Source organism: Crocodylus porosus, unplaced genomic scaffold (assembly GCF_001723895.1).
Source record: "Crocodylus porosus isolate Cpor-Errol unplaced genomic scaffold, CroPor_comp1, whole genome shotgun sequence".
NCBI lineage: Eukaryota > Metazoa > Chordata > Crocodylia > Crocodylidae > Crocodylus > Crocodylus porosus.
Window position 1 is genome coordinate 154,590 of NW_017728949.1, and position 15,574 is coordinate 170,163.

Sequence of the window (15,574 nt, forward strand, 5' to 3'; positions counted from 1 at the left end):
GACAGAGCCTGGTAGTAGACACATCATGATTTCAACCATAGGAGTAAGCTGGCTGCCCCCCATGCCACCAGCCTTTCACTGAAATTCTTCAGATATGCACCGCACGGGGGTCCACTTGAGCAATGTCTTAACAGGATCAGGCAGACAAGGTTCTCTGGGTGAATCTGATATCTTTTATTAGACCAACTTAAATAGTTGGATAACAATTATTAAGCAAGCTTTCAGGTTCAAAAACCCTTCGTCAGCCTGAGGAAGTTTCTGCAGTTGGTGTGTGCACCAACTTCTTGCTGGATGAAATGAAAAGTAAAGAAGCCAGAGGCTGGGCTGGGCTGCATACAAGACAGGCAGTCAGGGAAGATGTAAGTTGAGGAGTCAATGGGTGAGAGACAGGCTGGGGAGGGGTGCAGGGAGAGAGAGAGAGAGAGAGAGAAGGGGGATGGATAGTGGAGAGGTACCTGGGGAGTCAGCTGTCAGGCAGGTTATAATGTGTCATAAATCCAATGTCTATATTTAGTCCATGATTTTTTAGTGTCCAGGAGGTTGATTAAGTGGAGTTCATAGGCTCATCTCTGGGAAGTGTTTTGTAAGTTCCCTTTGAGGATCAGGACTGAGCGATTGGAGAGAGAGAGTGGGTTTCTTGTCTTGTGAGAAATGTGCCCCCACAGGTAACTGGGTATTTCTGTCTTTGATAGGTTTCTGGTGTGCATTCATTCTGGTGCGCAGTTGTTGTTTGGTCTCTCCTATGTATTTTCCATCAGGGCATTTGGTGCATTGGATGAGATGTATTACATTTCTGGAGGAGTAGCTGCAAGATCCGGGAATGCTGATGGCTCTGTTGTGGGGTGTAGTAATCGTGGGGGTGGTGGAAGTGTGTTGGCAGGTTTTGCATTTCTTGTCATGGCATGGTCTAGATCCATTTGGTGTGTTCTGGCTTGAGGAAGTTTGCTTCTGGTAATGAGGTTAGCGAGGTTTGGTGCTTGTTTGAAGGCTAGAATGGGTGGCTCTGGGAAGATCTCTTTAAGAATAGTGTCTCTTTCTAGTATGGGTTGCAGTTGTTTGAGGATTTTCCACATGGGTTCGAGGGAGGGGTGATATGTCATAACCAGCAGTGCGCGATTTGTGAGGGTTTTTCTTCTGTGCTGCAGCAGTTCTTCCCGTGGTATCTGGGTGGCTCTTTCAAACGTGCAATCTCTCTCTCTGGAGCAGTGTCCTTGTTGGGTGAAAGCCTTTTTAAATTGGGGAGGTGGCAATCCCAGGTATTCTCCTTAGTGCAAATGTCCTTAGTCTATGTCCTTAGACCAACACGGCTACAACCTACACCCCTTTAACAGGATTAGAGCTGTCTCTCAGAACGTGCCAACAGAGCGGCACTGAGCAAAGCTGTCTACAGAAGATGAGCCTGCCCTCTGTCCTGACCTGACCTGACCTGACAGTCACCCTGGATTTAGAAATGGACTTCTGGTACCTTTAGGCAAGGCATGATGAGTTTCCTGGGATGACCTTGCTCCAGGCAGCCTCAGGATGCAGTGATGGTTCATTATAGCAGGCTGGCCCTGGAGCAGCAAAAGGCAGGGGACAGTGCAGACCTCTATGGGCTCTGTGCATGGGATCCTGCATTCCTGGGTTTTCTATAAGGCTCAGGATTCAAGCTGCCTGGAAATCCTGGGAAGCAGTGCCTATTTCCAGATCAATAATTCAGCCCAGGGATGGCACATTGCAGCTCTGCAGCTAGGACCAGGGCTAGGACATGACAAAACAAGTCCCAAGGGCTTCCCCCTAGGTGCCACCCTAACTCTGCCTATAATCCGGGTCCTCTGTATAACTCTATACACTGGGGATGGGCAAATATTTCAGCTGGAGGACCACTTAACAACTTTTGGTGAGCTGTCGAGGGCCACAAGGGTAGCCCTGCTCCTTGACAGGTGCCTTACCCCCTAGTCTCCATCTGGGGACTGGAAGTCCCACCCCTAACCCCTGTGCTTTGCCACTGAAAGTCCCTGCCATTGTCCCCAGAAGTACTCTTTTTGGGAGGGGGAGTTTGTCATCTTGGAACCAGAAAAAAAGACAAATCATACACTAAAAATCTGTGCTGCCACATGCAGTCCCCAAGACTCAGACAGATCCATATACCACTGTGGGGCCTGCTGCTGCTGCTCACTGACGGTGGGAGCTTTGTGCCATAAGGAGGGGGGGGGGGGCACACCTATGTTCAAGCCCCACACGCACCCACACACATTCCCCAGACCCATCCACACACACGCAAGCCATCAGACCAGCCGAGCTCCATGCTGCCACGCGCAGCTCCTGGCACTACAGGCGGGAGCTCTCCACCCCACTCACCAGCTGTCCAGTCACACGCCATTAAGCTCGGTGCCTCCTCATGGAGTTCCCAGCTGGAGAGCTGGGAGTCCCATGGAGGTGGAGGTACATAGCCTGCCTGATCCAATGGCACGTGACCTCTGAAAGCCTGCACCTCCCAAGAGCCACAGAGGGACAGCCACAGGCTGGGAATAATTGTTTTTTTGGAGGGGCTCCGCAGGCCAGAGAGAATGGCTTGGTGGGCCATATTTTTCCTACCCCCTTTCTTTCCCACTGCCAAGCTTTGACATTTTTTCAGTATCAGTTGGGAGGTTGTCCCTGAGTCCTGGCGTGTCTAACCAACTTAACTGAACTCTCTTGGTCTCTGGGCCCTCCTCCCACAAACCAAATCTTCTCTGTCCTCTGTGGGCATCTGTCATGCCAAGGTGGACCTATTCAGACATTAGACATAGACATTAGACATTAGAGATCCTTGGGTCCAGCCCCACCACTATAGGTGATCCCAGCAAGAAATAAATCCAGCTGTTTTTTGAAAGAATTCAGTACTTATGTCTGGCTGGCACCACTTTGAGCCTGTGGTCACCACCTATGACCCTACTGACCCTGATTAAGCCTTAGAGCCTTGATCATGGCCTTCCCCATAGCCATGCATATGCCTTGCGGGTGTCACTGTTATCACATACCTTCCTGTACAGGCCTCTGCTCTCTTGGCTTTAGCTCACCTGTTGCTCTGTCAGTAGATGTCTAGCCTAGGCATACATGCTCCCTCCTGGCTTCTCAGTCTCAGTCTGCCTACATCACCTCCTTTTGGCCCAGGTTCTGGCTCTTTAAGCCTCAGCCTGTCTCTGTTTCACTCTCAGGATCAGCCTCTGGCCCTTTTGATTGCTTCTTGCTTTTCATCATACCCTTGCCCCTGGCAGGGCCTTTCAGGCACTCTTGTATGGCCTCCTAACTACCCCTACAGCCACAAGCCAGTCCTCCAGTTTTAAATGAAACAAAAACGTAAGCAACCTGCTTCCAACAAAACACCCATAGGCCCCTCTGGGTCACTATCCTGATGCCAAAGCCACCTTCCCACTTGCTGGCTCTCTTAGCCCTGGGAATACCCAACTTGTCCTGCAACTTCTGCCCCTTTCCAGCTGGAGATGGCAGGAGCTCTCCTCCTTGCAGGGTTCAAGGCCACACTGGTCCCTTTGCCTTAGGAACCCAGGCTTCTATTGCCTGAGTGCCTCCTCTTCTGGTCAGATGTTTCTCTGCCATAATGTCCTATTGCTAGGCAGGTAGCCGTGCAGTAGGCACTTGCAACCTTATACATCCCTGGCTGCCTACTCTCCAGCAGCTAGCTCATGTTCAACTGCCTGCACCTGCCTGTAGACATATCTGCTGTGGTTTCTTTCTTAAATTAACAGGAACCTTTGGATCCCTCTTACAAGTTGGTAATGAACCCCCAAAGCCTGGGCATTGCTACCAGACACAGGGACGGTAAGGCTACTTCACCTGGCCCAGGAAGCAAACAGCTAGCTCCTTGCCCTGGTCCCATTTGTTGCTGCTGGGGCCAGGAAATGGCCATGTTTCCCTAGGAGCTTGTTTCACTACTTATTGGACAAGATGCCCAGTCTGTTGGACTTTGCACAGCAAGGCAGGCCCAAACGCATGGAGGCTGCAGGTGAGAAGTTAGTCTACACTACAGTAGGCCTGTCCAACCTCTAAGCAGCCAGGGGCCACATGCCATGTGAGCCACAAGCCCCCCAAGGTGCACAGTGTGTAGGTGCCCCCACCCACAGACACTGAACCATGCATGCAGGCAGCTTCCTGGCCTGTATCCTCACCTCCCCAGCTGTTGGTACCCTAGACCATGGACTCTCTTGGAGTTGCATGGCAGGAAACACAAGCCAGAGAGGGCGAGGGAGCCTGGAGCCCTCAGATGCTGCTGCTGCTGCAGCTAGAAAATGGAGGGAAGAACAGCTGTTGGGAGCCTGGGGGCCAAAAAGCAATCCCTTGGAGGCTGCATGTGGCCTACAGATGGCCAGCTGGACAGACCTTGTCTACAGTCATCCCAGCACTCCCTTTGGCAGAAGCAGACTCAAATCCAAGAGGCACTGTTGGCTGATCTCTGTGCCAGGACTCTACAGAGAGAGCCCAACACAAATCCCAAAGCAAAAGCCCATCTAATTCAGTCTCCCTGTCCCTCTCTCCCTTGGCTCTAGCACCCATCAGCTGAGGGTCTTTACAGTCATCTAGAGCATTTTATAGCCATCCATGGACTAACAGCCTCTCAGCACAGGGGAGGTGGAGGCAAACATTAGCCTTGCAGTACAGAGGGGAGAATGAGGCACTGCAGGGAAGGGGCTCACTCATAGTCAGCAAGTGAGTCAGTGGCAGAAACAGACTCCACGGGGCCTAGGGCTGGTGCTGTGCTGTACTCTGCTGTGAGCAAGGCTGGCGGGTGTGTGCCATGCTCAGCAGAGACAGAGTTGACAGCTAGATGGCAGTGGCTAGCTAGAGAAGTGGCACACCAGGCTCTTCTGTCCTAGAGTGCCCTTAGCTAGGCTGAGCATAGGGAGGCAAAACCTCTGGCCTAGCTGGACTGCTCCTGAACTGATCAGAGGACAGAGTGCAGCAGGAAGCCAAGACAGCCCACAGATGTCTCCTGCAGGGCACTCACCAACACAGATGAGCAAGGCCTGGCCAGGGAAGCGGACAGCTCTGCTTTGCAGCGAACTACCACTGATCAGGGAAGAACAGATAGACACTGGCACAAAGCTGTGACCCTGCCCTAGGGGCCTGTGACCTCTCTCTATACGTTGGCCATGGCTATCCTGCCAGTGAAGCTTCCCTGAACTGGCTGCCTCCATTTACTGTATTATTAATTATCTGGGCTGCAGTAGAGCACAGAGGGCCCCTGCTGCCCAGGGTCCTGGTATGGCCCCTGTGGCTCAGAGCTCAGACACTAGGAGCTCTCAGGAGTGGGTGTCAATGATGACCAGGGGATGCTGGGGTTGAGCAGGAGGCAGTGATGGGTCTCCCCAGCAGTCTGGCAGAGTGGGAAAGGGGTCTATAGGTTATAGACAAGGAAAAGAGCCAGGACTCCTGGGTTCTGTCCCTAACTCTCCCCTGGCTTTGTATAAAGAGTGTGGACACATTGAGAGGGTTCATTCATCATATCTGCAACAGTAGCTTTGCAATCCCCCAGGAAAAGACAAAGGGCTCTTATAATTCTAACTACAAAAACCCTGGAGAGGTCCCCAGACTCTGAGAGCCAGGGAGGGAGTGGCATGCCTGCCCAACTTCTAAGGTCATGGCTGTGTTTTGATCAAGGTGACCACTGCCATATCCAGCGGAGGTCAAATCCCTCTGTGCACTGAGATGGCAATCATGACAGGTGAAGCAGTGAGAAGTGTGTTAATGTGATAGTGGCAGGCCTGTCATTCTCCAAGTGAACAGATGGGGAAACTGAGGCACAGCAAGGGATGGAGACCTGCTTAGGATCACTTGATGTGTCAGCTGGTAGGCAGAGCCCATGAGTCCTCACCCCCAATCTCTTCCTCTGATCTGCCTGCAAACCCTCCTGCTAACAGAGGCCAACAAAGCAGAAATGCTTGGCCTTGTAAAGCTGTTGGAAATTCTTTGGTGAGACCAGGGCCCAGGACTGTGTAATGACAGAGATGCTCTTCCTGCCCCTGCTGCTCCATTTGTAGAGGAGGTCACAGTGAGGCACGCTATGGAATAACTTACAGGGTAATTGCCATCTAGAACAGGAGTCAGTGTGGCTTTCATAATGGCTGCTCTGCTCAGACTTTACCTGCATGGTCCGCAGATAGCTTGTTCGCTCATTCTGGGTAAGAAAAAAACTCCATTGATTTGTTTGCTGAGCCTTGACATCGTTAGAGCACTTAATTGCCTCTATCAGTGTACTGTACATCGCTTAGGAATTACTTCCACTCCAGCGAGAGGCCCGTTGTTCGGATGACAGCTCGATGATTAACCCTGAAAACAGCAAGTGCGCGATCTTCTCCAGCGAGCTGCAGCTCAGGGCAGCTGCACTAGGAGCTGCTTCTGCCAGCAGTGGCTTGAGATGGTCCCACCAAGAGCCTGGCTCCATGTCTGTTTCCCACGCAGCCCACGAGGCCACAGGTCGAGGAGAGGGTTGGAGAAGGGATGTGCTAATTTTTTTTTTTTTAATCCAGGCACAAGGAGGCCTGGGGAAAGCTCCTGGTAGAGTGGTCAGTGAACAGAGACAGTGTGGTTCTAGGATAACACTGGCTTTCTTATTCCTGTTAAGCTCCACTTTCAGTGTCAGAAGCAGTGTTGTCTGTGATGCTTTGCCACTGTCACAGAACAGCTGGGAACACACACAGCCCTTGGGAACACCCCCAGCTCAACTAGAGGCTTTATTACGAACACAGGCATTGCCAGACTGGCTCAACCTGGAGATCTCCAGTGCTGACCTGCACCAGCTGCTTCAGAGGACAGTGTAAAAGCTTCACAGTCATGCTTGCTGCCCTGGCAGGTCCCATCCTGGTCTTCAAGAGGCTGTCATGGGTCAGAAGCACAAAGGTTAGGATCCCACCAGAACTTTGTTCAGGTTAATCACAGCGACATCCAATCCTTGTTTGGATTTGGCCATGCTTCTGGCTTCAACCACGACCAGTGGCAGTGAGCTCTACCAGCTGGATGACATTGTGTGGAAGATGATTTCCTTTCTTTGTTGCAGGCCTGCAGTGCCACAGCCAGGTCAGAAGCTCTGGCTCACACCTCCATCTCCAGCCCTTGGTTACACCCCTTTCCAACTCCTTGCTAAGGGAACCACCCAGCCTTTTCCATTTTTTTTCCCTTTGCAAGTTCCTGGGCTTGTGATCACTGGCATCAGTTTCTTTTCACCCCCTGTAGTTCTGTAGCATCCTGTGTGAAGCAGGAGAGCAGTCTGCACCTGGATCCAAAAGCAGCAACACCACTGGTTTATATAGAGGCATTAGAATATTTTCCCTGGTGTTCTCCAGTCCCTCAGGTGCCCTCAGCCCTGGTTAGCTCTTATGAGAGCAGTTGCACAGTGAGCAGAGCTCTCCAATTCCTTTGCTTACACTGACATGCAGGTCCCTTTCCTGAGGTGCCAAAGCCAATTCAGAGCCCTGTATGGTGGATGAGTAGCTGATACCTTTCCCTGGGGCATGTCTGGCTTTGTGTTCTTCAGTACTGAATTCATTACCTGATAAACATTCCTGTGATCTCTCCTGCATAATGACAACTGCCTGAGAAACTCCCGCTCTGCACAGATGGCAGAGCTGTGTCACTTGGGCCTGGATCTTGAACAGTCAATCTTCCTATCTCCTTAGAGTAGCACAACCTGTTTTATGGATGGGGAAACCGAGGCACGGAGAGCACCGGGAGAGAGGCAGTGATGGAGCTGAGAGCTCTTGGCTGGGAGAGCTCTGCTTGGCCTCTCCTGATCTCAGCAGAGCAGTATTTGTTTCAGACAACACGAGAATCTTCAGATGTTATTATTAAAAGTAAATGTCAAGGCACTGTGCTTAATTCAGTCCAGCTAGAACTGACAGAGAGCGTGGGGGACGGGGGAAGGTTCCTTTTCAAAGGCCTGGCAGAGATTTTTCTTTTGAAAAATCATTCTGGGGTGGGGGCAGCCAAGACGATTCACAAATCTGGGTTGAATTTGGCATAGTCCCTCCCCCCTCTCCCCGGCACACACCTGAAACCATCAGAAACATCGAAGTAGATCCGTTTGAATCATTCTGATTTTCAAGATGGATTCACCAGGCGGTTCACAGACTCAGAGGGAAGAAGCCCTTGTACCCCCAGCCCAGGGGTTAAGGCAGCACTCCATGGGGTGAGAGACCTGAGATTATGCCTCCTCCTGCCCAGTTCAGACCAACAGTTGAATAAGACTCTTCCAGTCCCCAGGAGAGGACCTTACCTGCCGGCATTTCCAGGGTGGGCTCATCTTAATCTCTCCTATTGAAACTGTTCCACTTGGTATAAATAATTGAGGATTCACTGGAGCAGGGACTGGAATGCCTGGTGGTGTTCCCCTCTCCCCCAAATGGACTAGAGATTCAGCTGCACTCTTGCTCTGCATAAGTAACTGTTCATACGATTGCTCTTGGCATTTTCCTCTAGCTTGCTTCTTCGGCCTTTTGGCTAGAGGCAAGTGAGACAAGGGGGCATCTGAACTTCAAGGCCTCTGGGCTTGGGGCTTGTATGTAGGATCCCTGCCATGGATTTGGGAATATCTGAAGCCCCAGACTGAAGAGTCTGGGAGGTAGGATATTTGTCGGTGGTAGTGCTATGCAGACTCAAATGATTGAGCTATGCTTAGCTGTTAGTATTCAGAACTGATTTGGCTCGAGACACAGAATTTAAAATAAAATAACTATTTTAACTATCTGACTCAGGCAGAGAGACTGGACCCCAGATTCCTGCATTGCAGTGGGAAAGGCCTTAACCGTTGGAGCATGGAGGGTGGCTCTAAGCCCCTTGTGAGACTGGCTCTTTATTTCCAAGATTGCCTTTGCATTTACTAAAAATGCCTGAAATTGAAGTTTTATTTCGGGTGGAACACCACACTGCAACCTGCCCAGAGGAATACTTTTTGATTAGCTAAAATTCTTGGGTTGGTTTGTTTTGGGTTCACTTGCAAAGAATTGCCTTTCTGGTTGTTCCTTTTAGCCAGCCAGCTTAAAAAGAAAAGAAATCAAATTATTCCCCCAGCAATACTGCTCATTTGGGAACTGCACATTTTCTTTACAAGAAATCAAGTGCCAGGTGAGACCACTGACCATTAAGCCACAGAGCTCTGTAATAAAGCCAACACATGTGAATATGAACAGGTGACAGAAGCACTACTTAGAGACCCAATTACTTGTAGCACAGCAGCTAAGCAGGTTGAAACAAGGTTATTGTGAGAAATGGGCCTGACATGGCAAAGGAGCAGGGCTGTTTGTAGGGCCAATGAAAACTCTGCTTCCCAAATGGAAATATTAATAATCAACAGAAAGACCTGAACTGCATCTACTGAAAAATGCATGCCCAGGCAGAGACAGGCTGCAAGGCAGAGAATAGGGTTGCTTAGCAGAGCATGGCAGTGGCACCCATAGGATCAGAAAACCCCTGAGACAGCCATCACTGAAAGGTGCCCATGAGAGGTGATGTGGAGAAGTGCAGGACGTCTCCCTCCATTGCCTCTGTTGTGGGCGTCCATCTGGCTTGAGCTATGAGGGTGCCCACATGGGGTTGCTACGTGATACAGGCAAGCAGTTTTCTGAAAAATAAAGGAAGATGTAACAGAGGCAATGGGAGTGAACACTGAGCTCTGTCCTCAAGCCTGGGTGTGAAGATGAGAACATCCACTGCACTTCTGCCCTGTCTGACCAGGGCTGGCCCTCCCCTCCCTGCCCCAGGCTAATCAGTTGTTTGTTACCCCCTCTTGTTACATGCCTTACCTTAGTTTGTGAGATCTCTGAAGCAGGGGCTCTCCCTGTGTTTCTGTAGGTCACCTGGCACAAGGGCTCTTGATATCAGCTGGGTCCTTTGGAAGATAAGTCCCACAATCTGCATTAATTTACCCCTTTGTCACTGAGAACTAAGCTACTGTGGCTTAGCTCCCAGTCACACCAGGGTAAGAGAGAGCATGGTGGCAGTGGTCAGTTGTCTGAGCCACATCTCTGCCACACTTTGAGAAATGCACCTTCAATTTCTGCATCACGGCTCTTGCTTGAGCATCCCCCAGATCGCCCACCTCAGCTGGAGCAGTAACCTGGTGTGCCCATAGAGCTCCTACCACTGGAAGGGAATGGATAAGTCCTGATCTTGTCCCAGGGTCAACCTGTAGTGCCTGAAACTGTAGTGTCTCATATCATTTATCTCTACACTTTGCATGACTTGCATGGCCCCTGTATGCTATTAGTATCCATACGTAGCTAGTAGATACACTCCTTGGCTCATTTGAGCCTGGCCTCTACATCTGTGACATATGTGCCCACGCCATTTTATATCAGCTCTTAAAAATCTGTAGGACCAATGCTGATCCTCTTAAAGCCAAATCCTTTTTGCATACACTTTTCTGGGCAATGTCTTCTTCCTCACAACTTAGAGTCTCAGTACTAAGCCTTCTAGTTGCTTGGTGCATTCAGCAATGGCTTCTTTTTGGCCGATCATCCTGAACATCCAAGTGAGATGAATGGGGTTACCTTACTGGACACGACATGGCTAGTCTCCCTTTCTGCCCAGGGAGATTGACTTAATCCTTTGCCTATGTCCCTATTATGGCATCACTGTGTGTTAACAGTCTCAGGGGCAAAAAAGCTTCTGCTAGGAGGGCATAACAATTGGAAAGATGGTCAACTCTCTTTGCACATTGCTGGATCCCTACCTGGGGCTCCAGTCTGCAATCATATGACAGGAAATGGTCTGGGGGCAGGGTCATGAGCTATCCTATTTCACAGAACAGAGACATCAGCCAAAGGCCATTTGCAAACCATAGCTGCAAAATAATGGTGTGACCAGCCCTGAGTCACGCTGGGCAGAGAACACATCTCTTTGCTCTGCTTAGTTCACCCCCTGCCTTCCACAGCACCACACTAGGTGAGTTGCTCTAGCTTTGCTCCTCCAGTCGCTTGAGTGTTACAAACCAGATCCCAGACCACACAGCTCCTCCCTTAATGCCAAGTACAGGTGAGAAGGGGCTGCAGCATCTGGCCACACCTACAGCCCCATTCCCAGGCTGGCAGTCCTAAGCAGCATCCCACTCCTTATAAACAGGCTGTTCTGACCCACTATAAGGCTTCTTAATTGCTTGTCTATCTCACCTTGCTGAGGAGGGAAGGCAGCATGCCAGCCAGGAGCCACGTTTGTCTGCTTTGCTCCACAAGCTTGTTATCTTCAAGTCAGTGGCTTTTTGTGCAAGTGGGAAGAACAGTGGGAGAGAGAGCAGTAGCAGCAGTGGATGGGGGGTGGGAAGGGAAGGTCTTTGGGGTGAACTGAAAGTCTCAGCTAATCTCCCCAGATATTTGTTTTTTTCCCCAGCTCCCACGCAGACAGGATCAAAGTGTTAACATCTCTTGTGAGAAATGCCAGTCACTCCAGCTGCAGGGAGGCAAAGCTGGGCTCTCCCCCTTCTCCAATCTTCCTTTTAATGAGAGCAACTAACTTTAGAAGAAGCTGGAAGTTTTAATTATGATCTGCCAGACTCCAATACAAAGTTGCGTGCACGTGAGCATCTGCCTCTGCGATTCAGCTCTCTGGCTTCATGGTAGAAAGGGGCTAAGATAACTAGGTAAGAAGTCTGTAACCCCACTCCCCAGAGTGAAGAGCTCAGAAGCAGTGGATCTGCAAGCAAACCCAGGGCTGAGAGGCAGGCACCAGGCTGTCAGAAGGGGTTGTGCCAGGAGCCAAGGGGATAGCTAATTGAGGAATCAGCCTGGGGTAGCCTTACTAAGTAGATCGCCATGTTTAATATCCTTGTGTTTCTCCTGTACCCCCTTCACTGGGTTGTGACCTTTTTGCACATCTTCCACTGGGGAGTTTGCCTAGCTTCAAACTTTTCTGTAAGAAAGTCATCTCCACTGAACAAGGAGCTGCGTCACCTCGACATGTACCAGTACCAGAGGCTTCTGAGAACCCATATGGGTAGGGTTACCATATTTCCAGTTCCAGAAAAGAGGACACCTATCGGGTGGACACTTCACTCCCAACCCCCAGCCCCTGCCAATGCCCCTCACTCCCAAACCACAGCCCCCTGCTGCTCAGTGTCCCACACTTCTGGCCCCCAGCCCCCCACTGTCCCTCATTCCACCCACAACCCCCTCCAGCCCTGCCAGTACCCCTTGCTCCCAACCTGCAGCCCCTTGCTCTCCCCAGCCCTGCTGGAGGGCTCCCAGCTGCTGTCATCTTGACTGGGCTGGAATGTGGCAGCTTTGGTGGCTCCGGCTCAGGCTGGAGGGAGGAGGGGACGCTTGTAGCATCCCCCACCTTATGCTGGGGCTCCTGCACTGTGCCAGGCAGCCTGGCCATGCTCACTCCCCAGGCAGCATCTCCCAGGTGTCGCAAGCACGGACACCAGCCCACAGTGTCACTAGCCTGGCCCCGCAGCTTCCCATTGCCTCTGAAGGGATGTAGATGCATGAGTGCTCCCTGCCTCCAATCACCCATCATCTTCTCCACACTCCCACCAGTGGAGCGGAGCAAAATCCCTGACATTTGTTCAGATTTCAAAAACCCACCCGGACAGAGGTGGGGGATACAAAAAGAGGACATGTCTGGGAAAGCCCAGACCTATGGTAAACCTGCACATGGTTGAGTGCCTAAGAGCCCCTTGCGCTAGCACTTAAGTAGTAGCAAAAGACAGGGCCCTGGAAAGGTTTATGTAGGTATCAGCACCCTCACAGGAGAGGCAGAAAAACTACTCAAGGCTGGTTCTGAGATGCACTGGCAGAGCTCTGGTTACACCCTTGGATAGCATAGCAATGGGGACCCAAGGCCAGGATGAAGGTGAACAGGCATAGCTGAGGTGACAGCTAGACTGGCAACTATGCAGAGGGCCCAAAGCATGGGCAGCTCAGGGCTGATGTGCAGGCTGGGAGAGCAAGGAGGTTGCAGCCCAGACTAGAAGTGTAATGGCAGGCTCTGCAAGGGACATGACCCAAGCCCCTCCCTACATGCACAGACTTAGCCCAGGAAAACAGCCCCCAGACTAAAAACAGCAGCTTCCTCAAGGATTCCAGTTTTTCTTTACCAGCCAGCCAGGCCTCACAAGGGCAGATGATTATGGTCTGCTTCACTCAAGACTCCCACTAGCTGCCTGGGATGCAGGTGCAGAAAGGGCAGATTGGAGCCCTCTCCTCAGACCGTGGCTGTGGGCTTTCAAGTGGAGACCCTAACTCCTGCCTCTAGACCATTCAGGAGAAAAGTACTGCCATGCAGCTCAGCTTTGTGACAGGCTTTTGCACACAAGCACCAAGAACACTGTCAGGTGCCAAGGTTTCCTCCATGTCCATCACATCAAGCAGCCACTAAGCAGTGGAGCTTGGCTAGGATTGGCAGCACCAGGAAATAATAATCTATTTACTGGGGAGAAGTAAAGCAGCTTGGAAGTTTTGTGAAGGGCACTACAAACTGAAAAGGCATGGGGTGTGTGGCACTTCTGACAGGCTGAGCTGAGCAGGTAGGGTCTACAAGAGTGTTAAATATCAGGCCATATGAGGACCGAGGCAAATGGAAGCAGAGCAGATACTAGGGATATCCAAGTGTAACCTACGCTGCTTGCTCTGAGTGCCTTATGGCTAGGGACAAGCAAAACTCAGGGGCATCTGAACCCCAAGCCTCCATAATTGGGTCTGCAAGTAGGATGCCCACCAAAGGATTTGGAAACATCTGAAGCCCCGGGTGCGCGTGGAGGATGTTTGCTGGTAGTAGGACCACTTATGGTTCTAGACTTTTGGATTTGGAATTAGTTTTGGCTAATGTGGCCTTGGATACACCTCCCCCCTCCCCAAAGAAAAAAACCAACCCAAAAACCCACGCAAAATGTACCAGCCGCTTTTTACTACAAAGTGTGTTCTAGTTTTCATGTTGCCAAGTGCTTTGTTTTACTTTAAATATGATTATGGTTTTTTCTTTTGTTTGCATGTGTCTGATTTGTACACCATGTACCCTAATCATGTTTTCTGTATTTAAGTATCTTGTCTCTTCTCCCCTGCTTGGTTAATCTGAGGAGAAACTGCACTAGGCAGATATGCAAGACAGAGAAAGCTCTTTTGTTCAGGTCTTATGTCTCAGAAACTTTCTGGTGTTTACTTTAAACAAACAACCTGGCTTTTGGGGATCAGACCCTTAGCCTAAGTGGCTAACTGGGCAGTGTTCTTTTTTTTCAAATCAATTGGTTGAGAAAAAATTAGAAGCCTGGCCACCCCTGATTGATACTTGGAGTGATGTCACCCCAGGTACATAGGAAGAGAAGAAAGAGCTGGGGGGAACCCCAGGGAGAGCCCCAGCTGGTGAAGGGGACAGCTGAGTACCAAACTGGATTGACTTGTAATAATGGAAAATGATAAATCAGATTCCGAGCAGAGCTCCAAGTGCACCTAATTTAAGTGCAGGCAAACTTTGGGAGTTCCCTTCCACAGCGGTTTCTTTGACTGGGGCCCTCCGTGGGGTTCTCCCCAGCCTCTTTGTCCTATGTACCAGGGGTGACATCACCCCAATTATGTAATAATAGGTCACCAAGCTTCTAGGTTTTTTTTTTTCTCTTAACCAATTAATTTGAAAAGAAAGAGCACTGCCCAGTTAGCTACTTAGGCCAGGGGTCTGCTTTCCCCCTGCTTATGTGAGAAGAAGCCAGGTTTTCTGGTGTATAGTAAACAGAAGGGTGGGTTCTAGACAAAAGGTCTCTAACAAAAGTTTTTCTGCCTAAGTGCTGGCACCTTTCTTTTCAGATTAAGAAACAGAAGAGATATAGCAGAGCAAACACATATTAAATCTGGTCATATTCAAACTAAAACAATATTTTACAACAACATAACACTAGAACACTTTGCAGTACAAAAGGCTTATACATTTTGTGTGCATGTGTTATATACAAGCCACTAGGAGCACAAGGAAAGCCAATGGCTCTGCTAGGCTGTGGCATTTAATCTGAGTTGGTGCTTTGGGCAGGGTCCTGACTTCAAGCTCTATAGATTGGGGAACAGAGACTGCTTTAGGGGACAATAACTTTTTCCTCCTGGGGCAACACAGAATGTAGTGATAGGAAACCAGGTCTGCTGCTGGAGTTGGCCTGGTGCCAACAGGAAGTAAAAGAGCAGGCATCTCAAAATATTGCTTTCATGGTAGTTGAGGGATGGCTATTCCATGCTCCCACTTCCTTTTTTGAACTGGACAGATGGACAAGGAAGCAGGAGGTGCCTTGAGAGAAACGCAATCCCCAGCCAAGCTGACCTGAAGCAGAGTTTACAGGGAAGACATGGACCAGCAGTTCCTAGTCCTTGTTGAACCACCATTACATAGACACGTCAGGCAGATGCAATTCTTTTCTGTCTCTTCCCCTTTTCAGTACAGGAGCCCACATGGAATATCCACCCTCAGGCTCAAGCCCACTTTTAAGTGTAACTTGCACCACACAACTGGGTAGGCTTCAGCTGTCGAGGCCGAAGCATTTGATAAGCCAGGTGGCAGAGATCACCTCAGGTTTTCACAGCCTGTGATCTTCTGCACCAGTGTGGGACATCTTCAGCCTGTCCCAAAGGCC